The sequence below is a fragment of the Ovis aries genome, chromosome 22 (genome assembly GCF_016772045.2).
Source record: "Ovis aries strain OAR_USU_Benz2616 breed Rambouillet chromosome 22, ARS-UI_Ramb_v3.0, whole genome shotgun sequence".
Classification (NCBI taxonomy): Eukaryota; Metazoa; Chordata; class Mammalia; order Artiodactyla; family Bovidae; genus Ovis; species Ovis aries.
In genome coordinates, this window is record NC_056075.1 from 12,743,495 (window position 1) to 12,769,205 (window position 25,711).

Below are 25,711 nucleotides of genomic sequence, written 5' to 3' on the forward strand. Positions count from 1 at the left end.
GGTGGAAAAACTGTACATAACTCACGAAAAATCAAAGCTGTACAACATAAGGATATAAGGCTCAACATTTAGCTATCCTTATACTACAAGAAACCAACGTGATAAACTAATGCTAACATTAGTGAAACTGCTACAATTGAGGGCTTCCCTGGTGGCTCAGACACTAAAGAGTCTGCCTGCAGTGCAGGAGATCTGGGTTTGATCCCTGGGGAGAGAAGATCCCTTGGAATGGCCACCCACTCCAGTATTCTTGCCTGAAGAATTCAATGAACATAGGAGCCTGGCAGGCTACAGTCCATGGAGTCACAAAGAGTTAGGCATGACTCAACGACTAACACTTTCACTTTCTTCCACTAGGACTGAAGCAGAAGCAAACTCAAAATAGTTTTGTAAGAATACTTCTACAATTCAGAGCCCACAGCAATCACCACTCTGGGGGAAGAAAAGACACTGAGATAATGTCACAATGAGAACATCATACACTATACAAGGAAGTGATCTGCTGTGAGGGCGAACTGGCAGAGGCAACCATCAGGAGAAGCAGCATTTTTAAGGACTGAAGAAAGAAGAGCCATTCATAAGACTACAACAGAAGTATGCTGGGACTTCCCTAGTGGTCCAGTGCTTAAGACTCTGTCTTCCAAAGCAGAGGGCATGGGTTTGATTTCTGGTCAGGGAACTAAGATCCCACATGGAGCACAATGTGACCAATAAAAAAGTATGTTGAAAATAATTACATAATAATGAAAGAACATGATAGGATGTGGGGTGGGGGGGCGGAAACAGGCAGAGAGGGAGAGAGAGAAATTAGAACTTTTAGAAATGGAAACCTGTTTATTAGATAGGCACTGAGAAGAGAATTAGTGAACTGGTGTATAGATGTTAGCCAATTATATGCAATGCAGCACAGAGGGATAAAGAGGGCGAAGGTAGGAAATAGGAATAGAAATATGGAGAAATGAATAAGAAGGTTAATCCTATATGTTTTAATGTATCAAAGAAAAAGTGAACCAAAATATTAAGGAGACAATGTTAAACAGGCTATCACAATAGATGAGTGTTCATTGATGAGGCCTGTCTCTGTGAAAAAGAAGGGGACTTGGGATCCTACCGAGTCAAGTCAAGAAGAGAATCATGGAGAGTCTTTTGGGAGCCCATAAGGAAGGAAAGAAATGGGTTTTATAGCAGAGGATACAAGGGCAGATTGGTCCTTTGACGTCAGCTTTTCCAGAACACAAAAGAATTGAGGGGGTTTCTCAACCATTCCTGCTTTCTGGAAACACACAATCTCAGCTAAAGCTCAACAGTGCCGAAGAGGAGTTCCAGAAAGACCAAGCGGAAGAATCGAGATACGAGAGGGAATATGAAAAAGATCAAATGTGAGAAGGTTTTTCAGAGTTAAAGACGTAAGACCTCAGAATTATGAAGTACAGTGTCCCAAATAAGGATAAATGAAGTCATACCTAGACACACAGTAGCAAAACTGCAAATGGGAAGAAACATTGTTAATTAGGGATGCATTTATAGCTCTTTGTTTTCATCTTCCCACATGTCAGGTGTGGCTGGTTTTATTGAGTTAAAATTGTACCTTTTATTAATTGCTCTCTGAAACTGAGAACTTAGGCGAGAGGCCTAAGAAGCGCTGGAACAACCCGAGACCGCACTGTCCCTCCCTGTCACAGGCGCGCCTTCTCAGGACTGACCTCGCCATCACCTTGGGTCTCTCCCCTCACTTCTGCCTTCTTTCACTGACCTGAGCCGTTTGCCTTCACTCTGCTAGTTTGCCCCTGAGAAACCCCACACTTTCCTTCATTTATTTTGCTGAGAAATTCAGCCTTCTCTCTCTGTGTATCTGTTTCTCCCACCTTTCAGACCAAGCCCACTCCCAAAGTGACCTGCTATATATTTCCCTAAACAAAATACCTATCCCAACACAAATTATGCCACCACTCTGGTTGTTTTTTGTAATAAATAGCATTTTTTTTTCCAGCAATGGTTATCTTTTTCCCTCCTTAATTATCAAGTTCTACATATAGTAACTGTCACTGGCTATTAATTCGTCTTTGCCACCTAACTTTCCACTCTGGGCCAGGCTTAGAGTGGGACACAGGAATGGAATAAGGATTCTCATGTATATGTTGCTTTAAATTTTTTTAAGGCCAGGCTTAGAGTGGGACAGAGGAATGGAATAACGATTCTTATATGTTGCTTTAAATTTTTTTAAAGACTGGTAAAGGTCCAACCAGTCCATCCTAAAGGAAATCAGTCCTGAATATTCATTGGAAGGACTGATGTTGAGGTTGAAACTCCAATACTCTGGCCACCTGAGGCCAAGAACTGACTCATTTGAAAAGACCCCGATGCTGGGAAAGATTGAAGGCAGGAGGAGAAGGGGACGACAGAGGATGAGATGGTTGGATGGCATCACCGACTCAATGGACATGAGTTTGAGTAAACTCCAGGAGTTGGTGATGGCCAGGGAGGCCTGGCGTGCTGCATTCCATGGGGTGGCAAAGAGTCGGACATGGCAGAGTGACTGAACAGAACTGAAAGGGTGAAGGATTTGTTATTTTTTAGGTCACATGAGAATGGCTAAGCCAAGGCAGCTACATTAAAACAATTTCACCAAAATGTCACATACATGCACACACATCATAGTAATATTCTTATTTTACAGATGAGTAAACTGAAACCCTGAGCTTTCATTCATTTCACTGCTCCAAGCTCACAGAGCTGGTGAAGGGTTGAGCTGGGCCTTCAACCTACATCTTCTAATTCAGAATACCACCCTCTTCTAGTAACACACTGCAGGCCTGGGACACTTTCCTTCTCAATTTAATAAGTTTCATTTTGCTGCTGCTGCTAAATCACTTCAGTCATGTCCGACTCTGTGTGACCCCATAGACGGCAGCCCACCAGGCTCCTCCGTCCATGGTATTTTCCAGGCAAGAGTACTGGAGTGGGTTGCCATTGCCTTCTCCGAAGTTTCATTTTAGCCTAAGGGAAAACATTGAAGGTTATTTCAACTACATATACTTCATATTTCTAAGTATCATGTTTGAGTACAATGGAGAGTTCAATTCCTTTTTGCAATCAAGGTACCCAGAGGGTAAACAGGGAAAGAACGTTTGTAATTCTTCACACAGAGCTTTTCTTTCTTTTTCCTTATAAATCAGCATGTAAAATCCCATAGCACTGTTGTGACTTTAATGCGTAGTGAAATCAGACTGGCTTTCTCCACTGCAAATAAAGTGGGGGAACTTCATGTCCTGTATTATTTCATGCATATGGAGTATCATTGTTTCCAGCTCTGTTGTCAGCCAATAGTACAATGTTGTTAGAGCCAAAGAATGTCTTTTTAAAAAGAATACCCTAAAAGCTGCTGCTACTGCTGCTGGACCCATCACCCTCCAGATCATCAGCCTTCTCTTGTGTCCTTCAGACTCTTGGCAAAGGGACAAACAAATACTGTCTTTTAGATTGCTGTTCATCTGGGAACCAGAAGTTGTATGGAGCCACCAAGTCAAGTCATTTATTTGTGTATCCATCCAACATATATTTGGACACTCACAAATTTTATTTTCTCGGGCTCCAAAATCACTGCAGATGGTGACTGCAACCATGAAATTAGAAAATGTTTACTCCTTGGAAGGAAAGCTATGACAAATCTAGACAGCGTACTAAAAAGCAGAGACATCACTTTGCCAACAAAGTTCCATATAGTGAAAGCTATGGTTTTTCCAGTAGTCGTGTGCAGATGTGAGAGTTGGACCACAAAGATTGAGCACCAAAGAATTGATGCTTTCCAATTGTGGTGCTGGAGAAGACGCTTGACAATCCCTTGGATAGCAAGATCAAGCCAGTCAATCCTAAAGGAAATCAACCCTGAAAATTCATGGGAAGGACTGTTGCTAAAGGTCCAATACTTTGGCCACCTGATGGGAACAGTCAACTCTTTGGAAAAAACCCTGATGCTGGCAGAGATTGAAGGCAGGAGGAGAAGGGGGCGGGGGCAGAGGATGAAATGATTAGATAGCATCACGGAATCAATGGACGTGAATTTGAGCAAAATCTGGGAGACAATAAAGGACAGAAAAGCCTGGTGTGCTACAGTCCATGGGACTGCAAAGAGTTGGACACACCTGAGTGATGGAATAACAATAACATTATGTGCCAACATTGTGCCAGGGACCGGGGACATGCTAATAAGAGGCACAATTCCTATCCTCATGCAGTTTGTGGATTAGGTGGGGAGATGGGGGGTAGGTATAGGTATTAAATAAATACTGTGATTACACTAGTAACTTCAATGTGGCTGATCCTGTGAGCTACCTTTCTGTTGATCTCCTGCTAACCCTGATGCAAGACATAGCATCTCTCTTCTCTCCAATAAATAGACACTCTGCCTTACACCAAAATCACCAATGAACATAGGTGCTGACTAACATTCTGCATGGGGGATAGAGGAAGGAGTTTGGTTTCCATTATTACACACCTCAGTGAAATACTCTAAATTGTCTTAGCAGGTATCTGATCTCCAACCTGGATTTTTCCTCACCCTTTGCTGAAGCAGTTCTAGACCTGGCTGTCTTATGTCTGTTCTTCCTGGATGTCCCCCTGGAGCTTTTAATTTCCCCCTCCTCTACCCCAGAACCCCATCATGGTGAGCAACTTAGCTCCGCTTCTGAGTCTCCCTCCAGTCTTGCTCACTGGCTGCATCTCAGCGTCCAGCAAAGAACATGCCTTCCTGGTGGTTGGAACCCACTTCCTCAGAAGACAGCCTGTGTGTTGGGGTGGGATGGATGTAACATCAAAACCTGATCATGCCACACTTAAATAGGTGGTGATGATAATGGTGATCATTTGCTAAAGGGAGAAGTACCCGTGTTGGAGATGAGCAAGAGGCCAGTCTGGGGTGATGGCCACGAGCAGGCATGCTGCAGCAATCTTGCTGTGTCAGGTCCCCCACTCCGAGTCAACCTGTGGCTGATTAAGAGCCACCGCCATCACATCTGAATAATTCTCTGGGACAGGGTTTCTTCCTGAATGACTCGATTCACATGGGATTAGAAACTGTCTCTCTCCACTAGGAAGTAGAATAAAACAACTGACTCACATTTCACGCTCTCATTTTTGCCAAGCGTGGATGATAATGTCTGTTACTCAGAAGTGGGCTAGAGCTGAATCCTCTTTATGTAACCGATTTGGCTGAGAAGTCAAAATGCAGGTAGCACGAAGCCAAGGGAGGCATGCTGAGATCAGTTCCTGGGCTCTAGATGCCAATAAAGTTCTAGAATGTGTCCATTCCTTGGTCTGGTGATGGGGACCCATGCTGGATGAGACCCAAGGTGATCCTATTGATTGAGAAGTTTCCTTCCACAGGGAGAATAAAACTTACTGTCCCTGGATGTCCCCTGGAGGAAGGGCAAATCCCAGATGACCTGAGAACACATCTGATATCCTAGAGTCAGCACCTGGAGCATGGGGCTTCTGGAGCCTACAGTGGCTACTAATAGACACTAAGGAAGTCCGTGTTGAGAGCATATGGCAGAAACCAAGCTGGGAGCACACTTGACCACCACAGTCAAAAGCAAGAAACATGCCCAGATCTTGCGTGCTGGACACACACGAAGACCACAGGCCCATGCCCACAGGCTCCAGTGTACGGGGGGGTAGACAGGGTTTCTGACTCAAACTTATGTGCCTCCTAATTACTGATAGTGATTATGGGACTCAGCCAGTCAGCCTGCTTTTCTTCTCTTAGCATTATCTCCTAAACATTTCCCCATGCCATGACATATTGGAGATGTGGTAGTTCTACCAACTATTGCCAGAGAAAGACCTGTGGTTTATACACACATGGTCATGCCATTGTAGGCTGCTCACTGTGTTCTGGTCTATGTCCACGCAGTATATAACATCACCGTAAGTACATGGTACTACATAGGGGTGATGAGTTTCCTTCATCTGTACCATCATCACTGCTCCGGAGTTCACACATCCACCCCACCCAGGTGGTTGCAAGACGAGATCCTGTTGTTTTATTAGAGACTAGCTTGCCAATTAAAAAGTGATCATTTTGACCCTTCCCCTGGATACTCACAACACTAAGAATTGACAAATTAAACTCTATAGTGGATAGACTTTGTAAACTTACTACTAGCTGACGTTAACTGAGCTTAGCATACATTAATAAATCTGTGCAACAACCATGTAATATAAGCAGCTTTACAATCCCTATTGAATAGAAGGAAACTAAACCTTAAAAAGCTTGAAGAACTTAGAGCCACTCAATAAACAAATTACTGAAAGTCATTCCATAAACCGAGAGTCAGATCAAAGTTGTGTTTGGTGCCAAGCCCATGTGCTCTTTCCTGGGAATGCATGTCAGATGCCTTTATGAATCTTGTCTAAGGTCGCTTGGGTTCGCGGTGCACTGATAGTGCCCCCTGGCTCTCCTCTCCTCCACAGTATGCTCGAAGCGTTACCATTCTTCCCACGGTAGAGGGACCGTGGGACTCTTCGTCAGTCTGATTTTTATCATGACCATCTCTTCCCTGACTCTTCTGGCTTTGAGTAAGTCAAGCTAGTTTACCAAATATGGGTTCTGATTTTAAATTTCTCATTTCCAAGAAATGGAAAACTACCCACAAGTTTAGATAATCCTTTAGAAAAAAGTCTTCCTAAGGCTGGCCCAACCTGACCTTGTATTAGAAGGAAGTACAGGTCAGTTATCTTCCTGAGGCAGTGATCACTGAGTCATTTAGACATCCCTAGAACCCACCTGAAGTCTGTATCAGTAACTCAGGTTTCCCACGAGAGTCATAAGTGCCCTCATGCGGAAAAAAGAGAAACATTTACCACCCAAGAGGCCCACCTATGTTGGCTGTTTCATGGTATTCTCTGGAACTTGAATAACCATAGCTATGCCAACGATGCCAAGATCTTTCATACCTATACCTATAGGTCAGCTGAAAGTCTGACACTAAAGAATGGTTTATCATCTAAATTATAAATTATTTATATATATTCCAATAAGACATCTCTTCCTCCACTGGAATGATCACAAGATAAAAATGAAAATAACATAGAAAAGTGGGAAATGTTTTGGTAACATGAAAGTCCAAAAAAAAAAAGAAAAGAAAAGAAAACTTTAAACATAATTTGAATAAGATTTTGCAATTGTAAGCACATAAATTTTCTCTATTTTTAGAGATAGTGAATGGCTATGAATTGTAAGCAATGAAAAATAGTGACACTAAAGACCATTTAAATAGCTGAGCCTATTTGAATATCATATTAGATCATGGAATATCATATTAGACATGGAAGTCAGGTTTCTCAATGTCTGGAGAAGGGAGTTAAAAATTAGAAACAGGGAAGGCTAGAGTCAATGCTACAGTTTTTTTTTTTTGGTTGAGATGGTAATCTCAAAGTACTTGCCCACAAATTACTTATTAATTACATAGCAGGGACATAGAAACTGCCCAGATGATTAACACTGCTGACCACGGAACAAGGTGACTTTTATGTGCCTGATGTGAGACACAGAGAAGGACAACCACATCACACCTCTGGTATTCCTGCTGAAAATGCATAATCTGAAATAAATCATGAGGAAATGTGAGAAAAAGTAAAAGAAAGAAGAAATCCTAAAAGATACCTAGCCTGTGCATTTGTGCTTAGTTGCTCAGTTGTGTCCACCTCTTTGCGACCCCATGGACTGTAGCCCGTCAGGCTCCTCTGTCTATGGAGTATTTTAGGCAAGGATACTGGAGTGGGTTGCCATTTCCTACTCCAGGGGATCTTCCTGACTCAGGCATTGAACCCACATCTCCTGTGTCTCCTGCACTGACAGCTGGATTCTTTCAACCGAGCCACCTGGGAAGCCTGACTCCACGATTGTCAAAACAAGAAACACAAGGGAAGATGAACCAACTGTTCCAGGTTCCAAGAAGCTAAAGAGACCTGGCAACTAAATGCAATGTATGCCCCTAGATTGGATCCTAGACTGGGGGAAGTGACGACAAAAAGCATTACTGGGACCACTGGGGAAATTTAAATACGAATTTTAGGTTAAAGTATTGCATCAAAAGTGAAGTCGCTCAGTCGTGCCCGACTCTTCACGACCCAGTGGACTATAGCCGACCAGGCTCCTCCGTCCGTGGGATTTTCCAGGCATGAGTACTGGAGTGGGTTGCCATTTCCTTCGCCAGGGGATCTTCCTGACCCAGGGATCGAACCCTGGTCTCCCACATTGTAGGCAGATGCTTTACCATCTGAGCCACCAGGGAAGCCCAACTTTGATTACATCAAAGTTACAGCTTGTGATTTTGATCATTGTTGCATGATTACGTAAGAGAAGTCCCTGCTTTTAGGAAACACATGTTATAGAATGTTTGGGGACAGGGTCATAATATCTGCAAGGTGCTTTCAAATGGTTAAAATATAGAAAGTCAGAGCAAATAATAAAACAAATGGAACAAAATATTAACAATTGCTGAGTCCAGATAAAGGGAATACAGATGTTTCTTAGACTATTCTTTGGATTTTGGGGAAAGTTTGAAATTGTATTAAATAAAAACATTTAGGTATCATATTATATTTAGAGCATTTGATAAAAATTTTTAAAAACATAGTGTATTACTTTCCTATAACTGCTGTAACAAATTACCACAAATTTACTGACTTAACAACAACTTATCTTCATGACTTTTCTAGTTTCTATAGGCTCCTGCATTTCTTAGCTCATGAGCCCCTCCTTCTATCACTCCAACCTCTGTTTCCATCATGACATTTCCTTTCCTGACATTGACCCTCCTGACTTCTTACCAGGACCTTTTGTGATTACATTGGACCCTTCCTTGAATAGACCAGGATCATCTCCCCATCTCTGGTCTTACGTTAATCACACCTGCAAAGACCCTTTTGTCACATGTCCCAGAGGTTAGGTTGTAAACATCTTTGGGAAGCCATCATTCTATTTACCGCAATGTAATTTCAGTTGTCAATATAAAGAGAAAAATTCTATCCCCCTTCCAAAATAATACTTAAACAATATTCAAACAATTTTGGTTTGAAGGGCCACCCTCAGCCCTAGAAAAGAAGAATGCCTTAATGGGTAGAAACACAAGGCATTGTGTTTAAAGTTCAGTTCAGTTCAGTTCAGTCTCTCAGTTGTGTCCAACTCTTTACAACCCCATGGACTGCAGCACGCCAGGCCTCCCTGTCCATCACCAACTCGTGGAGTTCACTCAGACTCACGTCCATCGAGTCAGTGATCCCATCCAGCCATCTCATCCTCTGTCGTCCCCTTCTCCTCCTGCCCCCAATCCCTCCCAGCATCAAAGTCTTTTCCAATGAGTCAACTCTTCCCATGAGGTATCCAAAGTACTGGAGTTTCAGCTTTAGCATCATTTCCTCCAAAGAAATCCCAGGGTTGAGCTCCTTAAGAATGGACTGGTTGGATCTCCTTGCAGTCCAAGGGACTCTCAAGAGTCTTCTCCAACACCACAGTTCAAAAGCATCAATTCTTCGGCACTCAGCCTTCTTCACAGTCCAACTCTCACATCCACACATGACTACTGAAAAAACCATAGCCTTGACTAAACGGACCTTAGTCGGCAGAGTAAAGTCTCTGCTTTTGAATATGTTATCTAGGTTGGTTATAACTTTTCTTGCAAGGAGTAAGCGTCTTTTAATTTCATGGCTGCAGTCACCATCTGCAGTGATTTTGGAGCCCAAAAACATAAGGTCTGACACTGTTTCCACTGTTTCCCATCTATTTCCCATGAAGTGATGGGACCGGATGCCATGATCTTACTTTTCTGAATGCTGAGCTTTAAGCCAACTTTTTCACTCTCCTCTTTCACTTTCATCAAGAGGCTTTTTAGTTCCTCTTCACTTTCTGCCATAAGGGTGGTGTCATCTGCATATCTGAGGTTATTGAGATTTCTCCTGGCAATCTTGATTCCAGCTTGTGCTTCCTCCAGCCCAGTGTTTCTCATGATGTACTCTGCATAGAAGTTAAATAAGCAGGGTGACAATATACAGCCTTGACGTACTGCTTTTCCTATGTGGAACCAGTCTGTTGTTCCATGTCCAGTTCTAACTGTTGCTTCCTGGCCTGCATACAGATTTCTCAAGAGGCAGGTCAGATGGTCTGGTATTCCCATCTCTTTCAGAATTTTCCACAGTTTATTGTGATCCACACAGTCAAAGGCTTTGGCATAGTCAATAAAGCAGAAATAGATGTTTTTCTAGAACTCTTACTTTTTCCATAATCCAGCAGATGTTGGCAATTTGATCTCTGGTTCCTCTGCCTTTTCTAAAACCAGCTTGAACATCAGGGAGTTCACGGTTCACGTATTGCTGAAGCCTGACTTGGAGAATTTTGAGCATTAGTTTACTAGTGTGTGAGATGAGTGCAATTGTGCGGTAGTTTGAGCATTCCTTGGCATTGCCTTTCTTTGGAATTAGAATGAAAACTGACCTTTTCTAGTCCTGTGGCCACTGCTGAGTTTTCCAAATTTGCTGGCATATTGAGTGCAGCACTTTCACAGCATCATCTTTCAGGATTTGAAATAGCTCAACTGGAATGCCATCACCTCCACTAACTTTGTTCGTAGTGATGCTTAAAGGTACTGTAATATTCTAGGTCTTCAGTTGGGAAATATATATATTATTCTTATTTAAATTGTACTTATCTTATAATCTATGATTTAGTTCATAAACATTTCTAAAAACACATGGAATTACATATAATGATAGAACATTCTATGCTAATAAGGCTTACCTTTCTTGAGGCCCAGAGTATTTTAAAAATGATTCTATTTAAATGTGTTTGAAAAAAGTTAAATAGTTTCTCTCCTCATTAGAATTAATTACATGGAAACATGATCTTAGCTAGCAGACCTAGCTACTAATGTCTTGAACCTGTTGATGACAGAGCACTCATTACTTTGCCAACCAATCAAACTGAACAAGTAGAAGATTATTACCATTTAAAATTATTCTGGAACAAATGAGTTGTTATCAGGGGTCAGGGGTGGGAGGAAGATTGCAAAAGAGAGAGACAGCATGACAAAGTGTTTGGGGTGATGGACAGATCTGTATCCTGATTGTAGTGGTGACTTCAAGAACCTAGATATGTATTAAAATTCATAGGACTCTACACCAACATTAAGAAGTCTTTACTTTGTGATAATGCAAAAAGTTTATGATATTTCATACTCATTGGAAGGACTGATGCTGAAGCTGAAATTCGAATACATTGGCCACATGATGCAAAGAACTGACTCATTAGAAAATACCCTGATGCTGGGAAAGATTGAGGGCAGGAGGAGAAGGGGATGACAGAAGATGAGATGGTTGGATGGCATCACTGACTCAATGGGCATGAGTCTGAGTAAGCTCTGGGAGTTGGTGATGGACAGGGAAGCCTGCAGTCCATGGGGTTGCAAAGAGTCTGACAGGACTGAGTGATTATACTGAACTGAAAAAGTTTATGATAATGCACAGAATAACTTTTTTAGTTATTTCCATCTATTTTGACTCAGCAGTTATAAAGCGGGGAATTTAGCCTGTGAAACACCCAGGCATATGCACATACATACAAACACTCAGATGTTCTCCCAAATAGTGTGTTCATCGAAGCAATAGCAAGAACCTGGATCTTATCCAAATGTTTACCTGAAGAGGAATAGTTAAATGACATTGTTTTCATATTCTGTAAGTCATTAAAATAGGTTTCAAGTAAACTGACTTCTACCAAGATTGTCTCAGAATTGACTAGAGATTGCGGAGATAAATAACCCATATTCTAAAGGGAGCCTACAGCAGCTGGGGGCCAGGTGCCTCTACAGGACAGGTAAGAAACAGCTGAATTGGCTCAGCTACCCAGCTATTAGTGTATAATTCCCTCCAAACTATACATGTACAGATTTAGGAAACAAAGTTCAAGGAGAATTTTTAGTCTTGAGATGTTAACTTAGTGGGGTGGGTTATGGTTTCCCTTTCTTTCCTCAGGAGGGAGACTCTCTCAAAAGAATTAAGTAAGAGGAAACATGCAAAGATTAGAAGTTCAGTAAGAAAGGAGGTCTTCCTGCTCAGATACCTGCTTATACGGTGGAACTGTTCAGATGTCCTCTGAGATGTCTGCTTGAGCAGGGAATAAAAGGAAACAGACATCTGGGCAAAGATGATGTAGGGATGGAGCAGTCTGCCCACCCACGCTTGGGTGTGACAAGGCTATGCCGGCTTCCTGAGACTGAATGGCCCTAGAACATAGCCAGGCTCCGGACACCCTGCTGGTCCCTCCCTGAGTGAACTGGTCACCAGGAGGGAGACTCCTTGCAAACAAGAGGCTGTAGAGTAAACTGTCCTGGGTGGGCATCAAAGGGAATTGGAAAAAGCATATTTACCATGCCAAAGAACTGCGTCCTGAGAACTTTCTGTGATCACCCCTTAAGAAGCCACACATGTGTGCCCATGAACATGCGTCCCACGAAAGGCAGCCTTTAGAGTACAATAAGCACCATCACAACACCTCAACCACAAGGTTGGTTTTCCTGATTTTACAAGGCTGTCCCTCTGTGCATGGGAGCTCTTGGTGTCGGTATATTCAAATTTTTTCTTCTTATAAGGACACCAGTCAGATTGGATATGGGCCAACCTAATGGCCTCATTCAGCTTAATCACCTCTTTTTTAAGGCCTTATCTCCAAATACAGTCACATTCTGATGTATCAGGGGTTAGAGCTTCAGCATATGAATTGGGGGGGATTCAAATTCAATCAAAAACTAACGTGAATAGGACACACTTGTCTCTGTTATTCAATCAAAAACTAAGATGCATAGAATTCACTTCACATTGCAACCATAAAAGAGAACAGAAAAGTGAAACAGCAACCCACTCCCTTCTTCGCTCCAAATTGCTTGATGGAAGCCCGCGCCACACTGGCAGGTTTGAGGGACAGAATGAATATTAAACTGGATATGAGATTTAGGTTTAAACAACTCTTGACAGGACAAGCCATTTTAATAATTTAAGAAGTGACCAGAAAGCTATGAGTTTTGCTAAGACTAAGGGTCAGAATAACCACTAACCCAGATAACCACTATGGTGTGATCACTCACCTAGACCCAGATATCCTGGGGTGTGAAGTCAAGCGGGCCTTAAGAAGCATCACCTCGAACAAAGCTAGTGGAGGTGATGGAATTCCAGTTGAGCTATTTCAAATCCTAAAAGATGATGCTGTGAAAGTGCTGCACTCAATATGCCAGCAAACTTGGAAAACTCAGCAGTGGCCACAGGACTGGGAAAGGTCAGCTTTCATTCCAATTCCAAAGAAAGGCAATGCCAAAGAATGTTCAAACTACCACACAATTGCACTCATCTCACATGCTAGCAAAGCAATGCTCAAAATTCTCCAAGTGAGGCTTCAACAGTAGGTGAACTGAGAAGTTCCAGAATTCAAGCTAGATTTAGAAAAGGCACAACCAGAGACCAAATTGCCAACATTTGTTGGATCACAAAAAAAGCAAGAGCAGTCCAGAAAACCATTTACCTCTGCTTTACTGACTGTGCCAAAGACTTTGACTGTGTGGATTTCAGCAGACTGTGGGAAATTCTTAAGGAGATGGGAATGCCAGACCACCTTATCTGCCTCCTGAGAAGCTTGTATGCAGATCAAGAAGCAACAATTAGAACTGGACATGGAACAACAGACTGGTTCCAAATTGGGGAAGGAGTAAGACAGGGCTATATGTTGTCACCCGACTTATTTAACTTATATGCAGAGTCCATCATGTGAAATGCTGGGCTGGATGAAGCACAAGCTGGGAGAAATATCAATAACCTCAGATATGCAGATGACACCACCATTATGGCAGAAAGTGAAGACGAACTAAAGAGCTTCTTGATGAAAGTGAAAGAGGAGAGTGGAAAAGCTGGCTTAAACTCAACATTCAAAAAACTGGGTTCATGGCATCCAGTCCCATCACTTCGTGGCAAATAGATGGGAAGCAATGGAAACAGTGACAGACTTTATTTTCTTGGGCTCCAAAATCTCTGCAGACAGTGACTACAGCCATGAAATTAAAAGAGGCTTGCTCCTTAGAAGGAAAGCTATGACCAACCTAGACAGCAAATTAAAAAGCAGAGACACTACTTTGCTGACAAAGGTCCATCTAATCAAAGCTATGGTTTTTCCAGTAGTCATGTTTGGATGTGAGAGTTGGACCATAAGGAAGGCTGAATGCTGAGAAACTGATTTTTTCAAACTGTGGTGTTGGAGAAGACTCTTGAGAGTCCCTTGGACTGCAAGGAGATCCAACCAGTCAATCCTAAGGGAAATCAACCCTGAATATTCATTGGAAGGACTGATGCTGAAGCTGAAGCTGCAATACTTTGGCCACCTGATGTGAAGAACAGACTTATTGGAAAAGACCCTGATGCTGGGAAAGACTGAAGGTGGGAGGAGAAGGGGACAACAGAGGATGGTTGGATGGAATCACCGACACAATGAACACGAGTTTGAGTAAGCTCCAGGAGTTGGTGATGGACAGGGACATCTGGCGTGCTGCAGTCCATAGGGTCACAAAGAGTTGGACACGACTGAGTGACTGAACTGAACTGAAGGGTCAGAAAGGGAGATTCTGTGGAGTATGATTAAAATAAATCATAGGAGAGAAAATGAAAACAGTTTCACATTTCTGTTCAATTGAGTATGTATGGTCTAGTAAACTGATCATAATATATATTGATATGGAAAGAAGTCCACAATATATAGTTTACTGATTAAAACAAATTGGAGAATAATATGCATCTTATGATCATTCCTGGATTTTTTTTTAAACTGATAGATGCCTTTTGTTCTTGGCTGCCCATCTGCCCCTTTTCTCTGCTTTTTCTAGTAACACACACTTTTTTCTAGCAACAGTTTGAGCATATGAGTCCAGATGAGTTTATTCAAATACCTCATGCCCCTGGCTAGAGTGATTGATCAGCAGATTAAACCAGTCAGAAACATTCTCTGGGAATTTTCAAGCCAGAAGAATGATGCCCCTTTCCTCTCTGGTCACAAAGCTGCAAGGCTCAGAGCTGGGAGCTCCTGGTGGTCACAGCTCCTGACTCACAGTGGACTCAGCATGGAAGGATGGAGCCCACTTGCAGAGGCTGAGATGAGAGACAACCAGAGTGATGACTGATGATGCTCTAGTCCTGGTTTCAGCCATCTCTAAGGTGAGTTCTGCTCTTGCCCTTCCAAAATGTGGAGGTATATGAGTTATCTTTTTTATTTAGTGTTTTCTCTTCTTCAGTGTAATACTCAGAAGTGAAATACTGGATCACGGGGTAGTTCTATTTTTTAGGAACCTCCATACTGTTTTCCATAGTGGTTGTACCAAGTTACATTTTCACCAACAGCACACAACAGTTCCCTTTCTTTTACATCCTTGCCAGTATTTTTTACTTCCTGTCTTTTTGATAATTGCCATTTGATATCTCATTGTGGTTTTAATACAGTTTTAAAGGGTAAATGCCAACCCTCCAAAGAGGTAAAGAGAGAATTAATTCTAAGATGTTTGAATAAGTTCAAGAACTAAACATTAAGGTCAACCATGTGATACCTGTGGGATAGACTAATGTCATGGATGCAAATGTGGACAGGAAAAGGAAAAGAAAAAGAGAAGGAAAGAAAAGGAAAGCCATAGAAACCTTAGGATCTGCCTCTGTGGGCCACCTCTGCATTATAAACCCTTTGTGAGCAGAGACTCCATCTCACTCATTTGCTGCCCAGTTCAGCATATGATACATTATTTAATACATTATTGGTCTTTGTCTTAGTTTGTGAGAATGATAAATTGTCAAAAATCTTAGCAGCTTCGAAGAACAGTATTTAGTACCATCTCTGTAGGGTGGGAATCTGGGCGTGGCTCAGCTGGGTGCATCTAGCTCAGTGTGACTCACAAGGTTACAATCAAGGTACTGTCCAGGGCTGCAGGCAACTCAACTGGGGGGGAGTGTCTTCCAAGTTCACTAACTTGGCTGCAGGCTGGCCTCAGTTGCTGGTTATTTATGGGAGGCCTTAGTTCCTTGCCACCTGGGCTACTCAGCACAAGGCAGTTTTATTTTCCTGAGAGAGACAGAGAGAGAGGGAGACAGAGGTGGAGACAGGTAAACTGCAAGTCCCGGTCAAGCAGAGAGGGAGTACCGCTGGCATCTGGTTTGCAGAGATCAAGGATGCTCATAAACATCCTAAAATGCACAGGACAATCCCCACAACAAATTTTTTGGCCAAAATATCAGAAATGCTGAGGTTAAGAAACCCTGACTTAGAGTACTAATGTTTGCCAAGCATTTCACATTTTCTCAATCTCCATGCAACCCTGTAAGGCAAGAGTTCTCTGCATTTTTTTGCTGAGGACACTGAGGCTTAGGCAAGTTTAATAATTTTCTTCAAGCCACATAGCAAACAACTGGGGAGGCTGGATTTGAATGCAGGCCAGTTTCACACCAATGCCAGGCTCCTCCTAACTGTGGGAAAGGAGCTGAGAGAGAAGAAATGGAGAATGAGGTCTGGGAGAGGGGAGGGAGACATGCCTACTTGCCAGGAAATGTTCCAGATGCCACTTTTGTTACCTTATTTGAAATCTGCAATGAGGCAAGAACAGGAACGTGAGCAGACTCTGTTCTCTGGGAAAGGCCAGCTTGGCCTGGCCCTGGTCTGCGTCAGAGCTGTTAGAGCTGTGGATCTCTGTGGTCCTGCAAACCTGGTGACTGCACCCGCTCCCTTCTGCTGGGAGCCCCAGCTATTCCTCCAGATGAATCACTGATGGCTGCTCAGGGAGCCAAGCCAAGGGCCCTGCCTTTGTGCTTTCAGTATGGTAGGCCTGGCTTCTTTCACATGGACGAGATCACACCGTGAAACCAGCCAATAGAGACATTTCCACATTCCCTGTCATTGCTGCCCCTCTGTGCTCCCCTTCCTACTCCCCTTTTCAGACCGGAGGACTCATTTCTTCCTGAACCCCTCAGTCAGAATTTGAACATTTCATTCTCCAAAGGATCACATCATCTGAGAGAGATATTTTGACTGAATAGTATCTCTTCCAAGTGCCTTTTTGTCTGGAGAATCACCCCTTCATTAGTTGTGTTTCTCATTAGGATGTATTCTATCATGGAATAAAAACATGCAAATTCATTCCATGATGGCTCTCAAAGAACAATGACAGGCTGTTAGTGCCACAAACTTGTAGAGGATTCGAATTTAAATGTTCAGGTGTATAGTCATTATGAAGTTCCTCTTGAAAGTTTTATATAAAAAAAATTGGCAAGTGAGATGCTGTTTCCTCTGCCCCAGGGCTGCAAGAATAGACAAGAATTTGTATGAGTATGCCTGCTGGGATCTCAAAGGGCGGGCATTCTTGGCCGAATATGGCCTTGGCGTATAGCCAGACTTGTCGGTGCCTTGGATGCTGCAGGCTGAATCTATGGTTTAGGGACTAATGTCTCTTTACCTTGTTCTTACCATGACCTAAATGGCAGGGGCGATGCATGCGTTGGGAGGAGTGGGGGTGGCGCAGGGATGTTCATTTGGGCTGCAGCAGATCAAGCAAAGCTCCACACCTTGCTATTCCTCTTACTGTCAGCTGACATACCAGCTGCAGCCAGAGACAGACAAGCTTGAGTCTAGAAATGGCAGTTACCAGGTGACACAAATGCACAGGGCCTTAAAAAAAATCAACAGAAAAACAGCAAGCTAAACCACCCACCCAAGAAGAATAACTTCTGTTCCTTCTGCCAGGTTACTCCTAGTTTCTGACTGGTTGGCATAGACAAGTTTTAGTTCTCTGAGTCAAGTGACTAGTAATGGGGATTTTGGTTGGAAAGAAATTTTCATTGAGTTCTTAGTTTCTGCCCTTGAGTCTTTTTGTTATTTATGTATCATATGCTCAAATGCATTATGTAGGGGTTTTCAAGCTTTGGGGACAATGACCACAGTTGAGAAATCGTTTTCAACATTGTGACAGAGCACACACATACAAACACGCAAAACTAAAAATTCGGTAAGAAATATATTCTCTCTTGCTATGTGTGCTTCCCAGATGACGCTAGTGGTAAAGAACCTGCCTGCCAGTGCAGGAGACATAAAGGATGTGGGTTCGATTCCTGGGTTGGGAAGATCCCCTGGAGGAAGGCATGGCAGCCACTCCAGTATTCTTGCCTGGAGAATCCCATGGACAAAGGAGCCTGGCAGGCTGCGTTCCATAGGATCACGAGAGAGTCAGACACCACTGAAGCAACTTACTATGTGTCACTTAGCATGTATGTACTATATGTGATTCACTTTAACATATTTATTCTATTCCACTTCATTCTAAACTAGTCTAGACTATTCAAACTGCTTTTTGCTGCCCATGAAATTAATTTCATAACCCATGAAAGGGAAATGACCCACAATTTGGAAAATACCACATTGCTTAAACTATGGTTTAAAGAACGACAATTTAGAGCCTTCTGATGAAATATAAAGTGTAAGAGGAAAGTGAAATTAATTAGCATTTTCCAAGATATTTTTTCCTGTGAGATCAGTAATATTGCTCATCCAGTTCTTTGGTGGAAGTGTAATGTACCCATAATTTAACACTTTTCTCTTCCAAGTCTGATGATCAGTTGTGAAAACTGTTTAATTATATAAGACTCTTCTACATCCTCAGACAGACAGGTCTTTGGGAGCCCCTTGCAAAGTGTTTCACCCGTAAATCTGGCAAAGGTAAGGGACACGGTGCCACTTGGCTGCGGCCATGGTTTATGTAAACATGAAGAGGCCACACTGAAAATGGCATGCCAAGGAAGTGCCAGGGCTTAACCAGACCCTGCGTCTAGAGTCAGAATCAGAGAAAGGGGGGGAACCAGTGAGAGCCAAGGCAGATGAAAGCTGTAAAAGTCACGGACAGAGGGCAAGGGAGCTGGTATAGGACGATTCCCAAACTAAAATGCAAAAAACCATGTGGTCTCCTGATCCTATTCTTGTGGACTTCTTTAAAAGGATGCTTCAAACACTGGAAGAGCAAACTTCAAAGCTGTTACCCAGAGAATCACATTAAAGTAAACTTTCAGATTCACTCATATTAATTAACTCCATGAGCAATTTCCCTTTAAGAATCTGATACTAAGTCAAAGTTGTCTAGGTCTCTTCACCTATGTTATCTAGTGGCAAATGCCAGAAATTTTATCATTTAATCCAAAGTAAGTCAGTATGTATATAAAAGCTGTCTCTAAAAACAGAACCAAAATTAAATCATCACACTTAAAAAATGTTAACAATGATTTCTTTATACCACTCAATACCCAGTTAGCATCCACATTTCCCCAACTGTCTCACAGCTTTTGCTTGCTTTTGAGTTCAGTTCATTCACTCAGTCATGTCCAACTCATTGCGAGCCCATGGACTGCAGCACGCCAGGCCTCCCTGTCCATCACCAACTCCCAGACTTTACTCAAACTCATGTCCACTGAGTCGGTGATGCCATCCAACCATCTCATCCTTTGTCATCCCCTTCTCCTTCTGCCCCCAATCCTTCCCAGCATCAGAGTCTTTTCAAATGAGTCAGTTCTTCACATCAGGTGACTAAAGTATTGGAGTTTCAGCTTCAACATCAGTCCTTCCAGTGAACACTCAGGACTGATTTCCTTTAGGATAGACTGGTTGGATCTCCTTGCAGTCCAGGGGACTCTCAAGAGTCTTTTCCAACACCACAGTTCAAAAGCATCAATTCTTTGGCACTCAGCTTTCTTCACAGTCCAACTCTCATATCCATACATGACCACTGGAAAAACCATAGCCTTGAATAGATGGACCTTTGTTGGCAAAGTAATGTCTCTGCTTTTTAATATGTCTAGGTAGGTCATAACTATCCTTCCAAAGAGCAAGTGTCTTTTAATTTCATGGCTGCAGTCACCATCTGCGATGATTTTGGAGCCCCCAAAAATAAAGTCTGACACTGTTTCCACTGTTTCCCCATCTGTTTGCCATGAAGTGATGGGACCGGATGCCATGATCTTCGTTTTCTGAATGTTGAGCTTTAAGCCCACCTTTTCACTCTCCTCTTTCCCTCTCATCAAGAGGCTCTTTAGTTCTTCTTCACTTTCTGCCATAAGGGTGGTATCATCTGCATATCTGAGGTTATTGATATTTCTCCCGGCAATCTTGATTCCAGCTTGTGCTTCTTCCAGCCCAGCGTTTCTCATGATGCACTCTGCATATAAGTTAAATAAGCAGGGTGGCAATATACAGCCTTGACGTACTCCTTTTCCTATTTGGAACCAGTCTGTTGTTCCATGTCCAGTTCGAACTGTTGCTTCCTGACCTGCATATAGGTTTCTCAAGAGGCAAGTCAGGTGGTCTGGTATTCCTATCTTTTTCAGAATTTTCCACAGTTGATTGTGATCCACACAGTCAAAGACTTTGGCATAGTCAATAAAGCAGAAATAGATGTTTTTCTGGAACTCTCTTGCTTTTTCCATGATCCAGCGGATGTTGGCAATTTGATCTCTGGTTCCTCAAGAGGCAAGTCAGGTGGTCTGGTATTCCTATCTTTTTCAGAATTTTCCACAGTTGATTGTGATCCACACAGTCAAAGACTTTGGCATAGTCAATAAAGCAGAAATAGATGTTTTTCTGGAACTCTCTTGCTTTTTCCATGATCCAGCGGATGTTGGCAATTTGATCTCTGGTTCCTCTGCCTTTTCTAAAAACCAGCTTGAACATCTAGAAATTCATGGTTTGCATATTGCTGAAGCCTGACTTGGAGAATTTTGAGCATTACTTTACAAGCATGTAAGGTGAGTGCAATTGTGCGGTAGTTTGAGCATTCTTTGGCATTGCCTTGCTTGCTTTTACAATTTGCTTTTTCTAACCAGGGTCCAAATAATTAGGGTCTATACATTTCAATTGATTGATTTGTCTCAACTCTTTTTCATTTGTAAGATTTCCTCCTTTATTTAGCGGTAACAAGATAAAATCCGAGACCTCTTTAAATAATTGGTTCTTTCCACCTAGAAATAAATCCATGTACCTATGACAAAGGAGGCAAGAATATACAATGGAGAAAAGAGAGTCTCTTCAATAAGTGTCTTCAATTCAAGACAGTCTCTTCAATATTCAAGAATATATAATGGAGAAAAGACTGCTGGAACAACTGGACAACTATATGTAAAAGAATGAAATTAGAAGACCACCTAACACCATATACAAAAATAAACTCAAAATGGATTAAAGACCTAAATGTAAGGTCAGACAAAACTCTTAGAGGAAAACATAGGCAGACTACCCTATATCACAGTAAGATCTGTTTTGATCCACCTCCTAGAGTAATGAAAATAAAAACAAAAATAAACATATAGGACCTAATTAAAGTTAAAAGCTTTTGCAGGGCAAAGGAAACCATAAATGGGATGAAAAGACAACCCTCAGAATGGGAGAAAATCTTTACAAATAAAGCAATTGACAAAAGATTAATCTCCTTTGTCAAAATAAACAAGCAGCTCATGAAGCTCAACACATACACACACACAAAGCAACTCAATCAAAAAATGGGTTTTTGAAGAGTTAAATAGACATTTCTTCAAAGAAGGTGTACAGATGGTCAACAAACACATGAAAAGATGCTTAACATCACTAATTATTAGAGAAATGCAAATCAAAACTACCATGAGATATGACCTCATACTGGTCCAAATCCCCATCATCAAAAAATCTAGAAACAATAAATGCTGGAGAGGGTGTGGGAAAAAACAACCCTCCTGCACAGTTGCTGAGAATGTAAATAGATACAGTCACTATGGAGAACAGTATGGACAGTCCTTAAAAAGTTAAAATAGAATTGTCATATGACCCAGCGATCCCACTCCTGGGCATATACCGGGAAAAAACAATAACTGCAAGAGATCCATGCACCCCATTGTTCACTGTAGCAGTATTTATAATAGCCAGGACAAGAAAGCAACCTAAATATCCACCAACCAAGAACTGAAAAAAGAAGATTTAGTACATGTATACAATGGAATATTATTCAGTCATAAAAAGGAATGAAATTGTGCCATTTGCAGAGATATGGATGGTCCTAGAGATTGTCATACAGACTGAAGTCGGTCAAGAAGAGAAAATCAAATATTGTATATTAATGCATACATACAGAATCTAGAAAAATGCTGTACATGAGCTTGTTTGCAAAGCAGAAATAGAGACACAGAGAGGACAAACATTTGGATACCAAGGGGGAAATGGGGGAGAGGGATGAACTGGGAGATTGAGACTGGCATATGTATATACTACTTTGTATACAATAGATGTGGGCTTCCCTGGTGGCTCAGAGGGTAAAGCGTCTGCCTGAAATGCAGGAGACCCGGGTTCGATTCCTGGGTTGGGAAGATCCCCTGGAGAAGGTAATGGCAACCCACTCCAGCACTCTTGCCTGGAAAATCCCATGGACGGAGGAGCCTGATAGGCTACAGTCCATGGGGTCGCAAAGAGTCGGACACGACTGAGCAAAGAAACTTATACAATAGATAACTAGTGAGAACCTACTGTGTAAGACAGGGAACTCTACTTAGTGCTCTGTGGTGACCTAAACTGGAAGGAAATCCAAAAAAGAGGGGATATTACCTATACATAGAGCTGATTCACTTTGCTGTACAGCAGAAAGTAACAGCACTGTAAAGCAACTATTCTCCAATAAAAATTTTAAAAAGTAAAATCATGAAAGAAAAAAATTGGGTCTTTCCAAGGAAATATAAATTGTTTATTTCAACTTGTCAGCTAAGGTAAACAGCTTTAGGCCACTTCTGTAGGAAATTAGGAAGGAAAAAGCAGTAACCAAAGATGATGAAAACCTTGCTGACCCCACTCTCCCCGGTCATTCCTGAGGTCTCCTACATTAGACTCATTCCTTTATACTTCGAAAAGCCTTCTTTTAAACCCTACTGCATTAAATTCCCATGTATTTCATACTCTATAAACAGGAAACATTAATCTCTGATACCAATTTCTGAGCTCTTTGCCAGCACAATGTTTATAAATGTTGGGCCTGGGGATGACAGGCTTGGTGAGTCATCAAAGAGTCAACTCTATTCAGCAGAGTTTTAGTGTTGAATGCATTTAGATGTCTTCTAATTCTTAGAAAATCCACATATTTATTACTTTGTATGTGATGGCACATGCCAGAATGAAATGCTAAGTTTCTATTTCCAGACTGAGTTTTCATACATTCACCTGAATAAATTTTCCCTTCACCATCCAGCATTTATTTTCTAACTTTCAGAAATTATAAAACATATTTTTAAGGTAACAGGCAAGCACTTAGAAGCCATAAACTTTAGTTTTTTCTTTTCTTTTCTCTTTTCCTTTGCCGCATTGCTATCCCTTTCCCTCTGCCTGGATGTCTGGGTGATGTGGGTCTAAGAGTAGACATGCCAAATGGCAGCAACCCAGAATACGGTGACACGCCAATTTTAAGTCATTTAAGTCAAGTCACTAAGATATTTCTATAACATAAAACTGCACCCATATTATACGATGCAAGTCAACATGATCTGATAAATGTATATATTTTTATAACTTCCATCCCAGTCAAGACAGATACTGAACATTTTCATTGTCTCCCAACGTTTCCTGTATGCCTTTTTGCAATCATTTACCCTTTATCCTACCCCAGGCAACCAAGGACCTGTTTTCTATCAATAGAGCTTAATTACGTTTGCTCTAGAATTTCATATAAATGGAATATACAGGATAGACTCTTGTTCCTGGCTTCTTTAGATCAGCTTAAGTTTTTGAGATTCATCTGTGTTTTCGTATGTATCAATGCTTGTTCTTTTTTTATTGCTGAAAAGAATTCTGTGATATGAATATATCATAATTTGTTTCTCCATTCATTTTTTATAAACATTTGGATTACTTCCTGATTTTGGCTAGTTTGAATAAAGCTGCTCAAATGAACGTATACAAGTCTGGGTAGATATATGCTTTCAATTATCTTGGATAAATACTTAGGAGAAACATTGCTAGTAAGTGTATGAATAACTTAATAAAAGACTGCCAAAGTGTTTCCCAAAGAGCTTGTGTCATTTTACCCTCCCACCAGTAATATATGAAATTCCAGTTTCTCTTGGTTCTCACCATTTGCTATTGTCAGTTTTATTAATAATAGTCATCCTCGTGCATTTGTAAGAGGATCTTACTATAGTTATAACTTCCTTTTCCCTCATCATGGAAGATGCCAAGCATTTTCTCATGTGCTTATTGGCTTATTTATATATCTTCTTTTGTGAAGTAGCCAAATCTTTTGCTTATTTTTACAGAGTTATTTCTTATTATTAACCTGTGAGAAAAAAACTATTTCTAGCTCATTTGCATTTCCATATAAATTAGCTGTACACAATAAATTGCTTACCAGTAATAAAAAATGAAATATTGATACATATAAGAATATAAGTAGCTGTAAGTAATTATGCTGAGTGAAAGAAACCAAGCAAAAAAAATATTAATACATACTATTTTAATCCATTTGTAGAAAATTCTAGAAAATGCAAAATAATCTATACTGATAGGAAGCAGAAAAGTGGTTTTCTGGGGATGGGTCATGGGAGAGGGGTTTCAAAGAGAGACAGAAATAAGAAATTATTCAAGGGCATGAGGAAACTGCATATTGCAAACTGATATACCCAAATAGCTATATTCTTTATTGTGATAGTGTCATGAGTGTAAGAAGTAGTAACTCAAGTTTCACAGTTTTGCAGCTCATTGCACAATCATACTTCAATAAAATTGTTTTTTAAAAACAGACATTCTCACAATACAGAGCTAAAGAAAGTGTCCAAAGAATATAGAATTAGAATGGTTTGGGGCTTCTCACCATCAACACTGGAGACTGAAATACAATAGAGAAATACATCCAAAAGTCTTAAATGAAAATCATTTCCAACCTAAAATTCTATATCCTGCTAAGCAACTAAGCAAGAAGATGAAATAAAAACTTTAGATAGGTGAAATATAAACAAAATTAATTTACTTATGATACATTCTTTCTCAGGAAGCAGCTACAAAGTCAAAACAACAAAATAAATGAAGGAAGAGGATTATACAAGATTTGAAATTTCCTAGGACCAAACACACAGGAGAGGTGAGAGAAATCCTCTGCTGCTGCAGCTAAGCCACTTCAGTCGTGTCCGACTATGTGCGATGGCAGCCCACCAGGCTCCCCCATCCCTGGGATTCTCCGGGCAAGAACACTGGAGTGGGTTGCCATTTCCTTCTCCAATGCATGGAAGTGAAAAGTGAAAGTGAAGTCGCTCAGTCATATCTGACTCTTAGCGACCCCATGGACTGCAGCCTACCAGGCTTCTCCATCCATGGGATTTTCCAGCCAAGAGTACTGGAGTGGGGGTGCCATTGCCTTCTCCAGAGAAATACTCTGGTTGATGGTAAAGGAAAACCCCAAAATGGCAGCAGTGAGTGAAACACTCTAAAGAGTGAGAGCTACAAACCACAGATGCTCCAGAAGAGAGGTTCCTTTTAAAACAACAAGAACAAAACCAGCATGAGACTACCTCATGTCTTATGATGTGTGAGATTGTACGAAGAAGCTGTCGGAGCAAGTGGGAAACACTAACAATTGATAGAGAGAATTAAGCAGTTAAGACCTGATGG

General features: G+C 41.4%; 1 non-coding gene across 1 annotated transcript; it reads left to right on the top strand.

The window, feature by feature from the left end:
• The first annotated feature begins 22,362 nt into the window (after positions 1 to 22,362).
• On the top strand, positions 22,363 to 22,434 carry TRNAF-GAA (transfer RNA phenylalanine (anticodon GAA)). Its single transcript has one exon. It is a non-coding gene; the product is annotated as a tRNA-Phe (tRNA).
• The last annotated feature ends 3,277 nt before the right edge of the window (positions 22,435 to 25,711 follow it).